The sequence below is a fragment of the Urocitellus parryii genome, chromosome 7 (assembly GCF_045843805.1).
Source record: "Urocitellus parryii isolate mUroPar1 chromosome 7, mUroPar1.hap1, whole genome shotgun sequence".
NCBI lineage: Eukaryota > Metazoa > Chordata > Mammalia > Rodentia > Sciuridae > Urocitellus > Urocitellus parryii.
This window is the reverse complement of record NC_135537.1, coordinates 104,607,740-104,629,415: the sequence shown is the minus strand read 5'-3', so window position 1 is coordinate 104,629,415 and position 21,676 is coordinate 104,607,740. Positions and strand designations below refer to the sequence as shown.

At 35.2% G+C, this 21,676-nt stretch overlaps 1 long non-coding RNA gene and 1 pseudogene across 1 annotated transcript in view; one reads left to right on the top strand and one right to left on the bottom strand.

Annotated features, from left to right (window-relative positions):
- LOC144256283 (uncharacterized) overlaps nucleotides 1-21,676 on the bottom strand; it is an 83,327-nt gene that overhangs the window by 43,914 nt on the left and 17,737 nt on the right. The gene's annotated exons all lie outside the window — the stretch shown is intronic.
- LOC144256281 (transport and Golgi organization protein 1 homolog) lies at nucleotides 930-21,479 on the top strand (annotated as a pseudogene).

The following is a 21,676-nucleotide window of genomic DNA, read 5'->3' as shown; positions in this document are numbered from 1 at the left end:
AGAGAAATGGAGTGACAAGTACCTATTTTATTAACCTTTCAATAATACATAGAAAATTTCACCCAATATTTTCTATTACTTGTTTATTTTCTAGTTTTACATTCATGTTTCTTATCCATTTGTAGTTAAGTAGAGAAAAATCCAATTTTATAATTTTCCATGTGGTAACACTACTTATTAGAAAGTCTATTTTCCCCAAACTAACTTTTATTGTACCCCAAATGTCCAGTTGGTTCTGTTTCTGGATTCTCTATTCTGTCCCATAATCTCTATGTATTCCTGGGCTTGGATGAGGGTACATGAATTAATTATATAGTCTGCCCTCCCTGTACCCTTCATTGCTCTTCTCTTTCAGTGCTTTCCTGCTTATTCTTGTTCTTTTGAATTGACTATATTCAACTTGACGACAGATTTTTAAAGATCCACAGATGTTTATTCCCTCCCCAAGTTAAACGTCCCCAGTTTCTTCAATTTTCAGCATGTGCTTTTCGGGGGCTTTAGTCCTTTAGAAGGGAGCAGGAGAAGCTTCTCCTCTTCTGTCTGCACTTTTGGGGCAGGTACCCGGTGTCTCAACACGTTGACAAAAGGGTTTTGCTCTGGGAGGGGCTGGGAGGCCTGACTTTCTCCTTTTTCCCAGTCTCTGCCTATAATCCCCTTCTGCTAGTTCCCTGGCTTCCTCCAGGGAACTAAATCTAAATCGCCGGTCCTCTCCCAGTTCCGGAGACAGGTGAGCCTCTTTCCTTCTGGAGTCCTTTCATTTGGACTCTTCCGCTCAGCTCTCCTTGCGCTGTCCCCCGCAGGGCTTCGCAGTTGGTTCTTTCCGCTCACGGCCCGCCCCTAGGCATCCTCCATCTGCTCACTGCAGTCTGCCCAGGGGCTTCATCTGATGACCTGTTTTACCTGTGTTCAGCGGAAAGCGCCTGCGGTGTAGGAAGGCAAAGTTCACTCCCAGTACCCGCCCCCTGTGCTGGGTCCTACCAAAGTAGGAAATGGTGAAAGAGAGGGTCCTGTGCTGTTCTGCAGGGAAGCTTCGCTTCCGCTCAGCTGTCCCTACACCATGGGCTCAGTACCTGCCACTGTGCTTCCCCTGGGGACCCGGAGCTCCTGGGACCCCTGCCGGTGCTCTACGCAGCCCTCATAGCCAAGCTACTGGAGATGACGGTCCCATTCCCAGGGAGGGACCCCAGCTCTGGCAGGCGGGTGGCTGAGTTCTGGCAGAGTGGGTGCACTGACTGTTGCGGCGATGGAGAAATGGAGTGTGTCAGGCCCAAGGCAGGCAGGACGTGACTGTATTGTTAAGCGAGGCCGGTGAGAGTGGACTTGAGCTTTCCCCACTTGCACTTTTTTTTTTTTTAAATGGAATAGAGGTGACAACCTCGGGGTATGTTCCGAAATGCAGCCAACAATCCAAACAGCTAACGTTACTACAGGTCTTTTCCCTATGGAGACTGCTGGGGAATTGGGCCCAAATGACAGTTATCTCCTATTACGTGTAGAGGGCGGTGAAAACAGGGAAGAGTAGGCAGGTGTTTACTGCACTGCCTTTGAGCAACCATTTAAAATTAGGCTTTGATTTTTATAGAAGGATGTTAAAATCAGAGAAGTTTATCTAAGCCAGTTTTCAAGAGTTGTCTGAAATTACATGTCACTTATCTGTTTATGTAAGAGTGGAATGGAAGTAAGATTTAAAATCTTATACATATATCATCATTGTTTTTATTTGTTGCCATAAAATTAGTTCTTTCATATATTTAAGTTTTTGTCTTAAATGAATTTTTTATATTATAAAAACCAGGTTATCTAAGAGAAAAGAATGATCCAGAGGGATTCTAGCCAGGTGTTAGACAATGTGATGATATAGGGCCTGTTACAAACTGGAAATGTATGCTCAATTTAAAGTATTTAGATTTGGTCTGGGGTTGTGGTTCAGTGGTAGAGCGCTTGCCTAGCATACATGAGGCACTGGGTTCAATCCTCAGCACCATATAAAAACAAAACAATGTGTCCACCCTAAAACTAAAGATACATAAATAAATATTTTTTAAAAAGTATTTAGATTCATTATACTTGAAAACACTGCAAGCGAACAAAAAATATGAGACTGCCAGTATCCTCTCTCTTGAAGAAGCTATTGGAAAATATTGAGGAGGTGGATTTCTGATGAGGAGGTTGGTTTAGAATTGCCATGATTCTTTGTGACTGTTTTGTTATAAATTTAAGGTTTCCCATTTCTTCTAATTTGTCTGTTTCAGCTGTTTACTACATTGCCTGATGATACTCAACCTGGAACTGATTTTTATGGACTACCATGGAAGCCTGTAGTTTTCACTGTTTTCTTTGGGATTGTATCCTTTGTCATTTTCTTTTGGAGAACTGCTCTTGCTGTGAGTAAATTAACTTACTTATACCTTAGCACATAAGCACAAGGATTATTTTATATAGTCACTGCCCCCCCCCTTTTTTTCTTTTTCAGTTGCTAAAACACAAATTAGTGGTTTAAGTCAAACTAACCTTATAAAATAATTTAGTATGGGTGCAGTTGGTAGAACTGGTAATTCTTACAGCCATCCTGACCAGTAGTTTCATATGTATCAGAAGTCTTAAAAGTGGGATAAAAGATGGGATAGGTTAGATAAATATCCTTTTATGTAGCATATATGTCTAGTAATCTATCTTAAAGAAATAACTATGCTTTGAAGATTTTGGTAATGTTTTTCAATGGAACAGTGTATTAGATTGAAGACTTAGCACAACATAATTCATTTAGGGGTTATTGTATGTTCGATTAATGGAATAGTAGGCAGATTTATTTATTTCAAAGCTTTGAGGTACAGAAAATGCTCACAATTAAATGTGAAGTGGGAAAAAAAAAGCAGAAACTAAGATTTAAATGTTGATGAACTGTATGTTAATATAAACACATATAAACAGGGGGAAATGCTGCAAAGAAATACAGTAAAATGAAAAAAAGGAGATGAGATAATTTTTCCAGTCTTTTATATAAATTTTTCCCAGATTTTATGATTTGATCATATGTTCAGAAAATACCTTTTTATTTGGAAGTATAGATTATGTGTTGTCCAAAAATCCATTAAATGTTTTGTTCATTAAGTTTTTTTTTCCTGAGCAGAATTAGTCTATCTCTGTGTATGTGTGTACATATATGTATAAGAGCGCTTATACTGTACTGTAGGTCATTCTGTTTCATAGTTATTTAACATAATTGAAAGAAAATTATTTTAGGTAAATGGACTTTGCATATGAAAAGCCTAACAGTTAAAGAGGCCAAAAGCATTGGATACAAATCTTTTCAAATCTGAGTGTTCTTTTTCTGATTTCTTAATTATTTCAGACATATCATTGTTAAGATAAGTTTCCTCTCCTTGTACAATTGAGTGTAAAATCTCTTAAAAAGTATTCCCTAGAAGAATCGTTTGCCTGGATTCCTGTGAGGAATTTTCTAATCTCATTGAACTTTTTCTCAGCTAAAAGGAAAAAGGAAATAGAAGGATAAAGAGAAGGGAAAAACATGAAAACGTTTTATATTTCTCTCTCTTGTTTCTTTCATTTCAAGAACCCCGGTACTTGTTTCTCTTTTCACTAGGTTATGTGGGATCTGGTTCCTAGCTTGTTGCTCCTCAGTTTCAGCATTTGACTTTGGAACTTTAGTCCCTACCTTAGATGACTGCTTTTATGCTACTTCCCATTTTCCTCTGTTGTCATTTTGAGTAAAAGGTTAGCAAGGCTATGACATTAAAGAAATGTTCATTTCTTTCTGTGTTGGAGTTTTCTGAATGCAATTTCCTATTATGAAGATCCCATGGATGATCCATGGATACATCTGAGTATCCCATCACCATTTATAACATTTGAAAGTAGTATGCTAAGTTACAAAGAAATTTAGTGATGTTTTAAAAAAAATTCTGCTTAGGTTTTATTATCAGGCAGTTTATTGCTGTCTTTGGGAAATGATTGTTTTTGTCCTTTCCAGAATATGTTAATTGTCATTTCCCTTGTTGCTTGTGCATTTTCTTCTAGCAGTCTTCCCTTTCAGATTTCTTGCTATATATTTAGTGGTTTGCAGAAATAAGATGATGTAGCCTCTTAGTTTCTAAATTCAGCCAATAGCCAAATTTAAATTGGAGTTCTAAGATGTTTTCTGGTGAATGAAAGTGGCATATCTTAGTACAAAGATTATGCCTTTAATATTGTTTCCTCAGATTCCTTTTGAATAGTCATTGTTTCTAGACTTTATCCTGGTTATTTAGAATTGTCAAGTAAATGATTTTGAGTACACACACACACACACACACACACACACACACATACACACACACATCTTTACTGTGAAATAAGGTACATATCTTAGTGTTTTTATGTCAGAGGCTATTTATGAAATATCACTACCAATTAAATTTAAAAGGCTTGTTAACCTTTACTTATTTTTAATCCTATAAATTATTATCCTGAACCAGAATGTTATTAAATTCTCACTTGGTTATGATTCTGACTGTTGTTTTAGGAATGCTGTTTCTATTGAGCAGATGTTTGACATCAAATTTAATCTTTTTTCTCTCTTCTAGGTAAAAGATAGAGTATATCAAGGTAAATTTTTAGGTTTCTTAAACTTGTAATAACCCTTTGTATTGGTGTTTGATGTGTGTTTTATGTATGTTAGAAGTAGATACAGTGACTTTTTAAATGTCTATTATCTTTTTTACCTCCTGAAAATTTTACTATTCCTAGGTTGCTAGCATGGATAATAGAGTAGATGATGATGGTTCCAACTCTGAGATAGGAGATAAAGAGGAGGAACAAATTGTGGATAGGGAGATGATGATAAGTTTTAATTTGGGGCAGATTAACTTTGAATATTGATGTAATGCAGATGTATTACATTTGAAGAGTATTTCTATGCTAATGATTTAATCATGCATTAAGTAATTGAGTAGATAATTTAAAGAATGGTAATGTGAATCAGTATGTTTTCATTTCTGTTTTTCTTTGCAAAGAATTAAATGATTCCATTTTCTGAAAAGAAAGTGTTTTGAGAAGGCAGGAATATCAAACTACAACACTTTACTGTATTTCCCATCTGTGAAATAAGCTTAAATTGAAATATCATTTTGGATGGGAGGGGTACCTGGGATTGAACTCTGGGGCACTCTACTGAGCCACATCCCCAAACCCCTATATTTAGAGACCAAGTCTCACTTAGTTGCTTAGTGTCTCGCTCTTGCTGAGTCTGGCTTTGAACTTGGGATCCTTCTAGCTCAGCCTCCTGAGCCACTGGGATTACAAGTGTGCACCACTGTGCCCAGCAAAATATCATTGTTCTTATATTTTTCTTAAATTTTAATAATTTTTATACTCTTATTGCTAATAAGCATAGATTGCTTTTTAAAAGCATAATAGTTATGCTAAGAAGTATTTCCTCATAGTACCATATAACATGTCTTTGCTTTTAGTAGATTGAGTAATTGAATTTCATTTAGTGATTGTAATAATCTTGTGTATTTCCCCCTTTTAGTCAATGAACAGCAAATTTCCAAAAAGGTGAACAATTTCATGAAAGAAAATGAAGAACTAATGCAGAAATTGTCAAATTATGAACAGAAGGTATAATTATTTTTTTGTTTCTTTCTCCCTTGGTTCTAGCTTGAATCATTTCTACCTGTTTTAATTTAAAAATCATATTTTAAAATTTTTGTTTCATTATTTCCTACAAATCATCCAAATTCTAAGCAGTCATATGTATTAAGTACTGCTTTCTTCTGGAAAGGGTCACTTGTCTGGAAGTAACTTGTATAGTAGCACTATAATTTGTGTATCTTAATTCTGAATGCTTTATTTACATAGATGAAGGAATCAAAGAAACAGGTCCAAGAGACCTTGAAACAAAATATGATTCTTTCTGATGAAGCAACTAAATATAAGGTAAAAATCCCTTCTTTGGGGGGAATTACATTCTAAACTCAAAAGTAAATGTAATGAGTGAGTAATCTTGACACCTTTTTTTTCCAGGATAAAATGAAGCTTCTTGAAAAAGCTAAAGAACTTCTGGATGAGAGAGCTAAAAGTCTTCATGTTATGTTAGAATCTGAGAGAGAACAGAAAGCGAAGAATCAGGACTTGGTAAGAGTTTTGCTGCTAAGTGTTACTGCAATTTGGCTTTTGAAATATTTTGTAAAATTGGTTAAGTTGAACTTAGTCCAGCTGTTAACTAAAGTAAGATTAGGAGTCAAGGAAGTTGAACCCACTTCTACCCATTTTGTGGAACTTTTAAGTACTGATACAACAAATTATTTTTATGGGCCTAGGAAATATTTTTATTCTCAACCTTGGATAATTTTCATATTGCTTTGCTCTGCCCTTGGAAACATGCAGAACAACTAAAAAACTATTGTCCAGTTGAACAGTATCTGTTTACTTTTTACTTGAAAGAGTAATGAATTAATCAATTTTCTGTACTTAAAAAAATTTTACTTACATATTTCATTTTCAATTTCTATAAGTTTCTGTAATTACGTAAAGTTGCAAAAGATAGTAGAGAGTGTGTTCTGAAATATCCTACCCCCAAGTAAGCTTGATCACCTAGCTGAGGTAGTATTTATCAGATTTCTCCACTGTAAAAATTCTTTCCAATCCTTTTCATATTGTGTTCTTTGGAAGTTACCATGCACAGCCCACAGTTAAAGTATGAAGAGTTACAAGCTCAGGATGCAGCTCATGGTAGAGCACTTGCCTAGCATGCATGAGGCCCAGGATTCAATCCCAGGCATTGCAAACAAAGATTGCAGAGTTATGTCCACTTCCTTAAGGAGCGAGTATCTTTATAAATTTTTTGGAATTCTTCTGTATGTGAGATTAGTCTATTCTTCCTTAAATTTTATCATTTTTTACTTCAGATAAGAAAATTTTAAAAATGATATTGGGAACTTTTTTTCTCTATCACTAGAAAAAAAATTACTAATTTGAACTGGTTTACTTGAAACAGTAATTAATTAGTTAATTTTCTATGCCTTAAAACATTTTATTTACTTATTGCATTATGATTTTCTATACTTTGACCTTTTTTTCTGGTTATCTCATAAACAGTAAGGTTGTGGATGCCATGAAATATTTATGACTTCATTTTCCCTCATCTCTTTCAGTTCTTGATTTTTTGCTTAGTCCAAAGCTGGATCCCCTGCATTTACCTGAAATGTAATGGGATGGCTTGACAAAAATTTTGTTGTGTTTATCTTTTTTAGTATATATATGTGTGTGTGTGTGTGTGTACACACACACACATATATATATATCAGTATTTCTACTGAAATCCTAATGCATATTTTGTGTTCTGTTTTCACCTGGCAGATAATGGAAAATAAGAAATCTATAGAGAAGCTTAAAGATGTCATTTCAGTGAATACTTCTGAACTTTCAGAGGTAAAGCTGCCAACTCTTGCTAACAGATATTAATACTACATCTTAGTTTGTGGCGGACCAAAAATTTGAGGTGTGCTAAAATGTGCAAAAAATGAGAACTATATGATGTCTGGTTTGGGAAAGTATAACTTTGTTTTTTCTTTGGAATTAATTCACTAACTGTAGTGTTTTGCATTAGCTTCAAATTGTCCTTAATGAAGCTAAGCTTCGTGAAGAGAAGGTGAAGTTGGAATGCTGTCAGCTTCAGAAAGAAAATACCATGCTTAAGAAGAAGAAAGAGCAGGTAAAGAAAATTTGATGTCATACGTAATGTAAACTAGAGAAGTGAATATCATTATCTTGAATCTTTCTTGGATCTGTTTCTGAGGTAAGGAATATTCATGTAGGACCTTTTCTAGATATGCAAAGTTTAAACAATGCTCCCCAAATTGAGTGCATATATATGGTCTCCATCTGTTTTGGATTTTTGGATTATTGCTTTTCTTATCAAATGTCAATCAGTTATTAACTTGCATAGCCTCAAAGAAACTTTTTAAACCAGAAAATTAAGTATTTTATGATCCTCTTTTGAGTAGTTACTGATTCACTGGCCAAGGGAAGATTACATGATATGGAATCTAAATTTAGGAGACAGTCATATGTGCCCAGCCATTCCTGCTGGAGGTAAATTATTTGAATTGGCAGCAATTTTCTGGGGAATGCAATAAACAGGGTCAACTTCCTGATAGCTCTGATGTTCTTACTGCAGCTGTGAGAGTTGGGGCCACTCTGCCCTTTTCCTTAACCAAGGTCTCAACCCCCTCGATTGAGGCAGGCCACCGAGGAGTATGGCTCTCTATTTCTTTGTCTAAGCCTTGTAGTCCTGATATATCCAGTGCAGAAACCCCTCCCTAACCCATAGGAATTCATGTGTTTTGACTTTTCAGTTGCAGCAGGAAGTCAAAGACTGGAGCACATCACACGCTGAGCTCAGTGAACAAATGAAATCATTTGAGAAGTCCCAGAAAGATTTACAAATAGCTCTCAGTCACAAAGATGATACTATTAATGTAAGTTTATATTCCAAATACATGTTTCATCTCATGAATTCTCCTGAAATCTTCTGAATTAAAATCGAGAGTCTTCCAACCTTTTGCTTCTTTTCTAGGCTTTGACTAATTACATCACACAGTTGAATCGGTTACAATGTGAATCTGAATCTGAGGATCAAAGTAGAGATGGGTCAGATGAATTAACCAATGGAGAGGTAGCAGGTAAGATCAGTCTCAGGGAGGTTGAATCCTTTTTTGCTTTCCTGTCTTTAATTAAGTATACAGATGCCACTTTTCAGCTGGCTGAATTTCTTCTTAAGCTTCAGGGTTGTAGACACATATCACTGGATCTATAGATATGTCTGTTGCATTGGCAGAGGTGGGTTGCTGGGGTATAATGTAGCAATAGGCATGTGAAGAACACTGACTTTTTCTATCCCATTGAAAACTAGTAAGTACACTGCAGCTACAATAGTCACATCCTATACCTCTAAGTATTGAACATTGTACAGTAAGAGAAATTTATTTCTTATGCAGATGATACTTGATTTTGATACTCATCATCTCTATGGCTCTGTGGTTTTAAGGTCCACAGTCAGTCTTAAGAGTCCGGAGGTAGTTGGAACCATAAACTAAGGCTGTGAGAACAGAGGCTAGAGACTATCAGAAAGCTAGAGAGGGAGTGTAACAGTGTTTACTGATGAGGAAAATATTTCCAGATGTTTTCTCCCAAGTTGGATATTGCTTACATAGCAAGTATTTCAAACCACACCTGGTAGTAGATTCAGGGAGAAAATAGAGGATTGAATCTTTCTAAACAAGACACTTACTTGCCCAGGTGAAGATAGATCTGAGAGAGAAGAAAAGCTTTTATCTTACAAGAATAGCATAGATAACATTTTAGTTTTGCAAACTAGAAATTCACCTTTTTTTTTTTTTTTTTAAGACAGACACAGTACTTTTATTTATTTTTATGCTGAGGATCAAACTCAGTGCCTCACACATGCTAGGTGAGCACTCTACCACTGAGCCACAACCCCAGTCTGAAATTCACCTCTCTCTCTCTTTTTTTTTTTTAAATCTAAGCTTGCAATTCTCTTAAAAGTCATTAGTCTAATCAGTTTAATTATTTAATTGATTTTTTTTTCTTCTGGTGTTTGAACACAATCATTCTTTAGTTTGGGGAAGTTAGGAGAATATAGAGTTAAAAGTAAGGAAAGAAAAAGCTAAAGTCTTTTGTTTTTTAGGTGATCGGAACGAGAAGATCAAAGATCAAATTAAGCAGATGATGGATGTCTCTCGGGTATAGTTCTTTGTAAGAGTCCCATAGTGCCTGTGAATTCTTCCTGTGCCTCACTTTTAAGAATACCTCTCTTTTCTGCAATTTTTAGACACAAACTACAATATCAGTAGTTGAAGAGGATCTAAAACTTTTACAACTTAAGCTAAGAGCCTCGATGTCCACAAAATGTAATCTAGAAGGTGGGTTCTTCTTGAGAAGAAATTGCCATGTTGGAAAGACTTAAAATTTTATTGGAAAGATAAAGAATGGCTTCTTGCTTTCATGCTTCTTACTTTTCTTGGCACTACTCCCTCAAACAAGTTCTTAAGTCCTTGTACACATATAGAGATAAGCTGTTTTATCCTTTACAGACCAAGTAAAGAAATTAGAAAGTGACTGCAATTCACTACGGTCTTCTAAAGTTGGACTGGAAGAGGAATGCAAAACTCTTAGGCAGAAAGTGGAAATTTTAAATGAACTCTACCAGCAAAATGAGATGGCATTACAAAAGTAAGATTTTCATTGTTTGTTATTGTTATCACTGTGTGAACTAACAGATAATTTTATCTTTTCTTAAGATTATTTACAATTTCTTCTAGTTGTAATAAGTAGAGATTTGTCTTTTTTCCTTGGTATTTTGTTTCCTATAAGTTGCATTTTTCTTTCCATCGTCAGTCTTAAGAGTCCTGAGGTAGTTGGAACCATAAACTAAGGCTGTGAGGACATCGTAATCAATTGTCAAATTCATATGAAGGCAGGAAGTGGTAAACTGGTATTAACAGTCACTGATGTGGAGATACCTCTCAAAGATCTAGACCCTTTCTATGATCCCACTATTTATTTTAATTACCTTTCATTGTGATCAGTTATGTAATTCTAATGTTTTGAACTTGTATCTCTAACTCTGGACCTTTAAAAATACTGAGTGATTTGGAATGACATGTTTTAGTAGAATAAAAACTTCAAAAAGGAATAATATTTACTTATTGATGGTACAAGTTTTGGACTTGAATATCTCAGATGTTCACACTAAAAATTGAACTGTGGCAAGGACCTTAGGAGTTATGATTACAGAAGTACTTGTTTGTAGTATATATTTATATATTAATCTTCTCAGTGTGGAGCTATTTTTTGAAAGTTCATTTGAAGTTTTTAATCCACAAAAATACTTGAATTCTCTAAAAATAGGTTTTTTTGTGTCAGATTTTATTTGTTTGCACCTGATTTTACTCTTCGGCATATATATAATATATATATAAAATCTTGTTAAAGCAAAGACAGACCTTCTTACAGACCTAACTATTTTTAGGTATTTTGACTTCTGTTGCCTAATTAATGCATTAAATATTGAAACCTTTCCATTAACTTTTCTAAAATTCTGTGATCTCCAAGCGACCTTTTTAGAATCTCAAATTTTTGTTCAGGCCAGTTCTAAATGCTGGCCTGTTTCAAAGAAACATTTCTCATTTTATCACTTTTTTTTTTAAAAGAACACTTGTTTTCTCTGTCCCTACTAGTAATATGAATGACCTAAATGGCAATTAATTTTCTTTGTAATGCAGTTAAATTGTAGCACTATTTTCCTCAACTCCTCCAAAATTCATTCAGTCATCATCTGTGGTTTGTACTCTTTTTACTCATCCCCAGGTACTATGTTAATTCATGCCTGTGTCATCTTTTCTGTTTCTAACCTAGGTCATCTGTCTTCATTCTCCATTATTTATATTTTTATATAATTTATTTCAAATTCTTAGTAATTTTCTCTATAGCCGCTTGAGTGGACTTTCTAAAATATAAGTCTGTCCATGTCAATATGTGCCTGTGGTTTATGAAGAATTTGCTTTCTATTTGATGACCTGTTCTTTTTTTCTTCCTTGTATCTTTTTAATAGTTTAAATATTTTTAATTAGTTTCCTCATCCCCTGTATAAGCTTGATGTAATCATAAATTATAATGGAATTATAATTATATAATTATAATTTTATTCATCCTCTCATAATTTAAAGGCCATGGTGTATATTCTGGATTTAATAAAAACCTGACATAGATTAATAGGTTTATTACTTTTTTTTATGGGCTTTAAGTAGCTCCTGAATCAGATAACTGTTGTGGCATCGTATGTTAGTACTTCATATACTGTGAACTCCACAAGACATTCATTCAATTTATACACATATTTAAAGTTTCTGTAGTTCTGCATTCTACACTGTTGGTTTCTTATTTGAAATTATTTTCATTCTATTTGAACATTGTCCTTTAATGATAGATTTGATTAGTGTATCAAAGTAGTACAAGGATAAACAGAGAATAGTATTTTATCCACTAAATATTGCTACCTTTATAATCTGTATTAGGTTGACATGAACTTCATGATTAGAGTTAAAACCAGTTTCCATTTTTAAAGGATCTTTCTTTTGGCTACTGAATTTTGACTGTTACTAAGTTTTAGCAATTTAAAAATATCCAATTAATTACCATCTGTTTTAATTTTTTTCTTTAAGGAGTCCATTATCATTGTTGTTTGGTCTTATCCCTCCCCTAGTTCCTGTAGTCATTTCTCTGTTTTTTTAACAGTTGTATTGGGAAGTGCCTACGTGTAGTTTTCCCCACCCCACCCACTTTTTCCTCTTGCAGTTATGTTGCTTGGGACCATTAAACATTTCTTGAATTGTCGAGTCTTTTTCTAAATGTTGATTTTACTTCATTCTCTCTTCTGATTATAATAATGCATATTAGAATTTGATTTCCCCTGCCTCCTACATTCTGGATTTACTTCTTCTGGATATTTTCTTCTGACCTGTCTTAAAAGTGGTAGGATTTATTTTACTTCCCAAATCTGTTGCTAAAATCATTCATTGAGTTTAGGATTTTAAAAAGTTCAGGGTTTAAAATATTATTTTAGTTGTAGATGGACATAATATTTTATTTTTTATAGGATTTTTTTAAGAGAGAGAAAGAGAGAATTTTAATATTTATTTTTCAGTTTTTGGCGGACACATCTTTGTTTGTATGTGGTGCTGAGGATTGAACCCGGGCTGCACGCATGCCAGACGAGCGCCTTACTGCTTGAGCCACATCCCCAGCCCGACACAATATTTTATTTATTTTATGCAGTGTTGAGGACTGATCCCAGTGCCCCACACATGTGGGGCACGTGCTTCACCACTGAGCCACAACCCCAGTCCTATTTCAGTACTACAGCTCAAACCCAGGACCTTGAGCCATGTGCTCTACTATTGAGCTACCTCCCCAGACTCCTTGCTCTTTCTCATAAGGGACTAGTGTCTTACTGCTTTCCAAGCTATCTTTAATCTCATCATTCTGCCTCTGCCTCCTGAGTATCTTCGACTGTAGGTAGGTCACCACACCCAACTATTTCTTGGTTTTATAGTTTCTAATCCTTTGACAAAATTCATAATCTTTTTTTTTCCTCTTTTGTGGTGCTGGGGTTTGAACTCAGAGCCTTGTGCATGCAAGGCAGCACTCTACCAACTAAACTATATTCCCAGACCTGAAATTCATAATCTTGACTTTACTTTTTATAAAGCACAGTGATTTTAAAACATGTGCGGATAACCCCATTAGGTGATTTCCTTTTCTGTGGGATTTTTTCTCACAGAATTTTGTCTTATGGAGTGCCTGGTCAGTTTTGATTGGCTAACATTGTTGTGATAATTATAGGTGAAATTTGAGGACTAAGATGAAGTTATCTTCTTATAGAAAAGTGTTGAGGTTACTTGAGTAAGATTGTCACTTTAAACCTAGTCAGCAATTAAGATAATTCAAAAATGACTTGTCTTTTCAATGTTTCAGTATTGTTCCTTTTGGATTTTTTGCCTGTTCATCACTTAAGTGTGCAGTACTTTCTAATCTAAACTCAAAGGCTAGGGCTTTTATTAAGGGTCCCTTTATTTGTAGCCCCAAACACTTCTTTTTTCCTCTAAGCCCAGGAATTTCATGAAGGCTTAGTTCAGACGCATTATATCTTTGTGTTATCTTCAATATGTGGGTAAACCTAGGAGAAAAGTACCTTAAAGTGCCAGCCTTACTTGTAATTCTGAGGTTCCTTTTTCTAATGGATCTTGGCCACATACATATATCTTCACTGCCTTTTTAGCTTGGATCCTTTCAAACACAATTTTATATTCTTATAAAGATGTTTTGATTGTTCTTAGTGCTCTCAGACTAACTCTTTGGTAATTGGAAACAAAATTCTCTCTGCCCTTTAAGATTCACTTTTCTCCATATTCCTTCTTAAGCCAGTGGGGAAAATTATTATATTCCTTTAGGCGTCATTTATACCTGAAACAGTGAGCTCTTTTATTCTTTAGCATCTTAGAGGGTAACTAGTATATTATAGCCACTCATAAAATACTTGCTGAAGAATTAAATGAGAAGCCATATAAGAATATATAATCCCCTTTTTCTATTTGGTATCAATAATCCTTTTTTACTATAGTTCTTTTGATTTATGGAAAATTAAGTTTCAAGTTAATTATCATTTGAATTGGAACTATGGCTAAAGTAGTACAAGGATAGCAGAAAATAGTATTTTTTTAAATCATTAAATGTGGCTACCTTTGTCTCAGTAGATGAACATCTTGAGTTTCATGATCAGAGTTAAAACTTGTCAGTAGATAGTACTCTGATCATGAGTCAGTTTGGCTTCTTTTTCTGGTTGACAGACATTATCAAAACTCAGATTTGTCTTTTTGTTTAATTGCAATTCTTTTGAAATAGATATCTAAAGTGTGAAAATGTTCTGTGGTTAATTGCATAGCTAAAAAACATATTCTAGAAGATTTCTTCTTTGACTGACTATATCTTTATTATGGTACCAGTCTTGGATTGAGAAAAGAGTTCCTCCATGACAAAGATATACTTAGTGTCCTACCCATGGCAGAAACGAGAAAAGAATTATCCCCTGCTTTATCCTAATATATTTAATTATGTTAGGGTGATCAGTCCTGATCTTCCACATTGAAGTAAAGTGAGTTTTTATTATCTTACACACAGGATACTTGCCCTTGGGGCACATGTTGTTTTCACATTTATTTTATTTACTGGTAAGTGGAGAATTAAGAGGACAAGTTAGAAAATGTAAGTGATTTGCCAGAGTTTGATTTACGAAATTGCAGGTTTGAATTTCTATTTTATGTGCCTAAGCATTTTATACAATTGTGGGAAGTGATAGATATTCACAGAGAGAAACTTTTGATTTGATAACTGGCTTTATTTTAGAAAACTGAGCCAAGAAGAATATGAGAGACTAGAAAAAGAGCAGCAGCTGTCAGCTACAGATGAAAAGGTGGTTTCCGCTGTACAGGAAGTTAAAAATTACAAGTGAGTTCAGTTTCTAAAGGAGGGTGTCAATGTCTAATGAACTAGTGTTAGCTTTCTTTTTTAATCTTTTTTTTACATTATGTAGATAGAAGAAAATAGCATGGAAGTATAAATAACGAGAGGATATGAATACATTCAATTCACACAGGAGAAAAAATAAATTTCAACTTTACAAATGAAAAATGTTAACAAAAATTTACATATACCCAATGGGCAAGACCATAGGGAACTTGGTCAATGCAAACAGTTCTGGGGGTTTTGTATGTTGTAGTAATTCTTTAAGAAATCAGTTTGCTGTGTGATGTATCAAGACCCACAAAAGTGTGGCATTTGATAGACCTTAGAAATTTTCTATGGATATAATTTGAAAAAAACAAAAAAGTTTTAAGGAGGAAGATATTTCTAGCAGAATTACTTGAGAACACACTCATGAACAGTTAAGGAAATTATAATTTATCATTCAGAATCTCTAGCAATTAAATGATAAAGAAGTTATTAGTATTAGGTATTTATTTATTTATTTATTTATTTTTGGTGCTTTACTACTAAGCTACATCCTTAGACCTTTTTTTTTTTTTTTTTTTTTTTTTTTACTTTGAGACAGGGTCTCAGTTGCATGGGTTCCCACTTAATTGCTGAGACTGACCTAGAACTTGTGATCCTCCTGTCTCAGCTTCCCAATCATTGGGATTACTGGCATGTGGCATTGCACCTGGCCTGTAGTATTAGTTTTGATCACACTGGATTCATATAACTATAGAAATGTCTTTTCTTATGTATGATAAAGTCTTTAAAAGTATAGCTGATGGAATAAAGGGAAAATGGTCAGAATGTTTCAAATGTTATTCAATTGTTGTAATTCTTAGGCGGAGAATTGTAGAGATGGAAGAAGAACTACAGAAAACCAAGCGCTCATTTAAAAACCAGGTAGTAATTAATACTGTCCTGTAGTTGCAGAATTCTTTGATATCTAATACAGACAATTATAGGCTATTATAATGAGTCCCTAAAAACATATTTTTTTAATGTGTTGTCTTTTTCAGATTGCTATGCATGAGAAGAAAGCTCATGATAATTGGGTAAGATTTTTTCCCCCTTTTCTTTATTTTGTGCATAGCCTACCGCAACTGAATTTGAATATTTTCTCTTTAATAGCTCAAAGCTCGTTCTGCAGAAAGAGCTATAGCTGAAGAGAAAAGGGAAGCTGCTAATTTGAGACAGAAGTATGTGATTTTGGTATCTTACTATATGTTTTATAGTGTTATGCTAGATAATTATCTATGAAGGAATAGATTGCTGTTTCATAATTCAGCCCATTCTTTCTCAATATTCAAGATTATTGGAAATGACCCAAAAGATGGCAGTGCGGCAAGATGAACCCATGATTGTAAAACCTATGCCGGGAAGACCAAATTTACAAAATCCTCCTCGGAGAGGTAGGGGGCACTTTGTAAAAGGAGCTATTTTATTTCTTGGTGCAGAATGTATGTTAATTACTTTTTATTTCTGTGTGTAATGGTTATGAAATAATCTGAATGATTTGCTAAAGTGGGAAGTGAGGGTTGGTGTCAGGGAGAAGGCTGCCTTAAAGTAGTAACACGGCATTGTTGTCTTTAGGTCCACTGAGCCATAATGGCTCTTTTGGTCCATCCCCCGTGAGTGGTGGAGAATGTTCCCCTCCACTGACAGCAGAGCCAGCTGGGAGACCTCCTTCTGCTACTCTTAATCAAAAAGATATGCCTAGAAACGGATTTGGTTAGCATTCACATGTTGCTTTATAGTAAACTGCTTCAAGGTTTTGTGTTTTTTTTCCCTTTTGAATATTTTAATGAAAACATAGAATTTGGGCCTGTACAATATATAGAAGATAATTTCTTACTTTATCTTAGTGAATGTTTTCTGTAAAATCTGTTCTAGAATAGAAAACCTTTTTTTTTTTTTTTCCTGGAGGTCCCTGTATTGTTTTTTTCTTTTAAATTTTACACTGTGAAGTGTAAACCTTTATCTTTAAATTAAATCTCTATGGCGTTCCTTTCCCAAATATTATAAAAGTAGCCTTAAACTTTATGTAGCATACATATTTCCAACATGAAAATACTGAGTCTTATTTCCAATTCTAAATAGGACTGTAGTCTTGGTAAGATTGGAAGTCAGGTTACACAGACTAAAGAAAAGCCAGCCTACACATACTTCAAGTTTACTTCATGCTTAAATTTTAGGACCAGTACTTATTAATCTGCTGTTCTATCAACCCAAGGCAGTTCTTTATTTTACTTAAGTCTCTTCATAAATTGTGATTTACGTATTGGGCAACCCATTTTTTTTAAAAAAAAAATTTTTAATTGTAGATGGACATGATATCTTTATCTATTTTTAAAATGTGTGCTGAGAATCAAACCCAGTGCCTCACACATGCTAGGCAAACACTCTACAACTGAGCTATGACCCCAACCCCTGGGCAACTCATTTTTCATGTTGCTTTCTAGTTATTGTTGAACCCTGACCTGTCCACCAGTGGTTTATTTCTTCTGAAAAATACATATAAGGGCTCTGATCTTTCTTTCCCAAGGGTCAATGGATGGACTTTTACCTCATACTGGTCTTCTGAGGCATCTGGGAAACCCGTTGCCTCTGGTAAAGGGACCAAGTAGTTTCAAAGAATCTGTAATTGTGGATGGAGGATTTTTATTCTTTTCATGTGAGAATAAGTCTGAATCCATTCTTTGATCTCTAACAGACCCAGGATGTGGTCCAGCTCACATGAACAGCAGCTCCAGAAGTTCTTCTCCAGCTAAGGTGACGAATGAGGGCAAGGTAAGTTCTGTAGTTACTGTGAATCATGTGGTCATGCAGGAACATGTAGCTTTGCTACAGTACTTGCTCTTTGCTTTATCCTTCTTTGTGTTCTATTTGTACTATCCCATTTGTTTTTTAAAAAGCAAACTGTTCCCCAAGAACCTGAGACCCCCTCAGTCTCCACCATTACTTCTTTGACTGAGCATCCAGTTGGAGTAAGTACTTAGAGGTTGAGAACTGAATTGGGTTTTATTCTGTGCATTTCTGGGAAGGATATTCAGAGCATAACACTGATCTTATGTGCTTTAAACTGCATGCAATATTGAGCTTACTTTTCTCCTTAACTTGGGAATGTTGCTTAAGTGTGCACAACTATAATGAACTACAGAATGTGAAAAGTTATCACTCTAACTTTATATGGTGTTTTGTGTTGAATGTTCTAAGGCAAAGTAAATTCATTATAAATTATATAATTCATCATTTTTATTTTTGTTTGGAAGAATGTTATTTAAGAATTCCTCTTTGTGCAAACCCTATTTTGAGTGATTTGAATTAGATTGGTATCAGATTTTCTGAAAGTGAAATACTGTTTCAGTGAAACAATGATCATCTGAAATGACCTCTTTAGTCAGTCCCAAGAAATGGTCTCATTTGTTCACATAAGTGTATTCTCTTGTAACTGTGTTGCTATTTTATCTGTTAGGTCTTCTGCAGCTCTATAATATAAATTTTTAATTGTTTAGTTTCAAACCTACTACTCATAGGAAATGATAAATCAATATCTCAAATGGTGTACAGTAAATGAAAGTAAATATTAAAGCCTTGTCTTCCTAATTTGTGTATATAGCACTGTGATGGAAAATACTTCTCAAGTTCTAGTGTATATATATTCCAGGAATATACATCTCTGGAGAAATCTAAGGACAGCTAAGATAAGACCCCAAACCCCTTTGTAGTAGAAGATTTAAAAGAGAGCAAAGACCCACTGTTAGAGAGGAGTAGAGGTGGGAAAAGCATGGCTTGGAGGCAAACCTGGGATTGAGTTCCTTTAATATGCAGTGTGGCCTTCAACAAATTATGATATTCCATTTGCTTTTGTTCCCTCTTTTTTAAAACAAGACAGTCTACTTAAAGATCTCAGAGGTTGAATAATATATGAAAGACTTACTGAAGATACTCTGAATAGTAGCTATTATTACATGGGTAGAGAATGGATTTTTCATTTTATTCTGTTCATTCTTAATATGGAAGTAATGAGCTATTGTGATGAAAGGGAAGTGATGGGGAGGGGGGACTCCCTTTGAAATAGATTGTAGTGAATACAGCATGACATACTGGTCAGAAATCACCTCTGTTAATAACCTCTGCCAGTCCTCTTGCCTTTCCCTTTCCTGTGCAGATATAATCAGTAACAAACTGCTCCGTCTTGTGGCATCCTTCCAACTTCTGTAAGCTGTCAGTGGGAATACACAGGAGGGGTGGGTAGAGTTTTGTTGCACTGATGGTGTTCTCTGAACAGGTGCTTGTTTTGGGTTTTAGCTTTTATCGGTGTTGGTACTTTGTCTTAATACATAGGAATTTTAAAACTTTTAACTGCTTTCAAATCTTAAATTGCAGGTTCATATGGCTATGAAAGGGCCCCCTCCTTTCTCAGGGATACCCTTCATGGGCCCCCCTATGGGACCCCCGATGGGATGGCCTCCACCACCTCCCATTTGGTATGGACCGCCACTTCAGCTCCGTGGGCCTTTTGGGCCTCGGCCAATTCCTCCACCATTTGGTATGATGATCTGAACAGTAGTGATTGACTTATAAATCACATTCATCTTTCATTTCTATTGCTTGCTAAAACAGTTGGTTGCTATCTCAGGTCTTAACAATGAAAGGATAAAGCTGAGTACATTTTAACTTTTCCTCCAGTTTTCTGGGACATATGGGACACTACATAATCTTATACTGAGATAGGCAATAGCTATCTCTCATAGACAAGGATAAGGGGCTATCTACAGAAAAGCCAGAAATATTACTTCTGCAGATGTTTGTTGAAAATCTGTTGATATGCACTGCAATAGATGGAAAGGTGGATGAGACACATGCCATAACTTAAAATTTTGTCACAGATATGAAAATCCTATAACATAAAGTTTGTAAAGTTTGTATAGGTATAATGGAAGCATAAGCAGTAGGTTATAGAATATAGAAAAGGAAAAGTCAAACCCTCCTTACCTTGAGAAAAGTCAGAGGGAAGTGTTAAAGAGGAGGATTTAACAGTGACCTAATAAATGTTGCTGATTTAATTAGGTGGCTGTGGAAGGCCTTTTCCAGGAGGGCATGCACCTTGATTCTGATGGCATGTGTAAAGTCCATGCTGAATTTTTAATGGATACAGTAATAAATAGTGGGATTTCCTTTTATCAAAATTTCTTTGATGTAGTATCATCTTGTCATGGTAATATAGTACTTCCAAATATAAATGGAGCTCTTGTGAGATAGAAATAATTCTGCAATTATATAGTAGGGAAAGAAAAAAGACAAGCCTGGAGCTAGGTAGAAGAGCCATTTTTAAATCCTTAATATGTTGCTTCATTGCTGGTTGGTCAAAGGCTATAACCTAAACTTGTTCCATCTCAGTTTGCCTCCTCTGGCAAGTCAGAATGTTCACCAGTTGATGTTCTAGGCTTGAGAGAAATTAAAGACTATATTAACATACTTGAAATCACCCTAGTTCAGAAATTTCTGGGTATTTACATAACGTCCTTTTTATTTTCCAGGTCCTGGTATGCGTCCACCAATAGGCTTCAGAGAATATGCACCAGGTGTTCCACCTGGAAAACGGGATTTGCCTTTTGACCCTCGTGATTTTTTTCCAGGACCAGCACCATTTAGACCTTTAGGCTCATTTGGCCCAAGAGAGTACTTCATTCCTGGTGCCCCATTACCACCTCCAACTCATGGTCCCCAAGACTATGGGCCACCACCAGCTGCAAAAGACTTAATGCCTTCGGGCTTTAAACATGAACCTCCACCTACACCTTATTCTCAGAGTAGTGAGGGCTGTTCACAGGCCTTAAAACAGGGCCCATAAAATTAACCTCTGACACTTAGTCAGAAAATGGACTATGAACTAGTCATCAAGTTAAAGGATTATTGGCTTCAAAATATAAAAGTTTATTTTAAATGGTTTATGTTTTTACAATGAAGCTGCCTTGGCGCAGTATACATTTTGAGCCAAAGTATTTTCCCCCTAAATATCCCCCACTTAAGCTAGAATATCCTTCCAATTTTAAAATATGCAATAAGGAATACCTTTGTTTTAGTTAATGTAGCATATACAATCGCTAAATGATTTAGAATGTCATAATTATGGACATTTCCTGTGGAAATGCTTTAAGAACATGTATTTCCATTATCCTATTTTTAGTGTATTCCAGTTGATAACAGAGAAATGGTGTTTTATAAGCTTGATTTTTTTCTCTTTCAATATCTGGTCGCAGAGACTGTTACACTAAAAGTGTTTACTCAAAGATCATAAACTTCATTTTCCTTCTTGCTGAAGTTCTTTGTTGTAGTAGTTCATAAAAAATTGTTTATTAATATTTTCCAAGTGTCTGTTGATTCATTGGATCGTCATGAGACTTTGTGCCATTGGGGAAGCATGTAAACTCACTCAGAACTGAAGATGGTGACTTAGCAGCATATTCCCTGTTGCTCACTGTTAAGGAGGCTGGACCTTGGTCAACTGTGGACTTCTACAGAGGATTTCTTTCACTTGGGAGAAGTCTTGTGGCTCTAT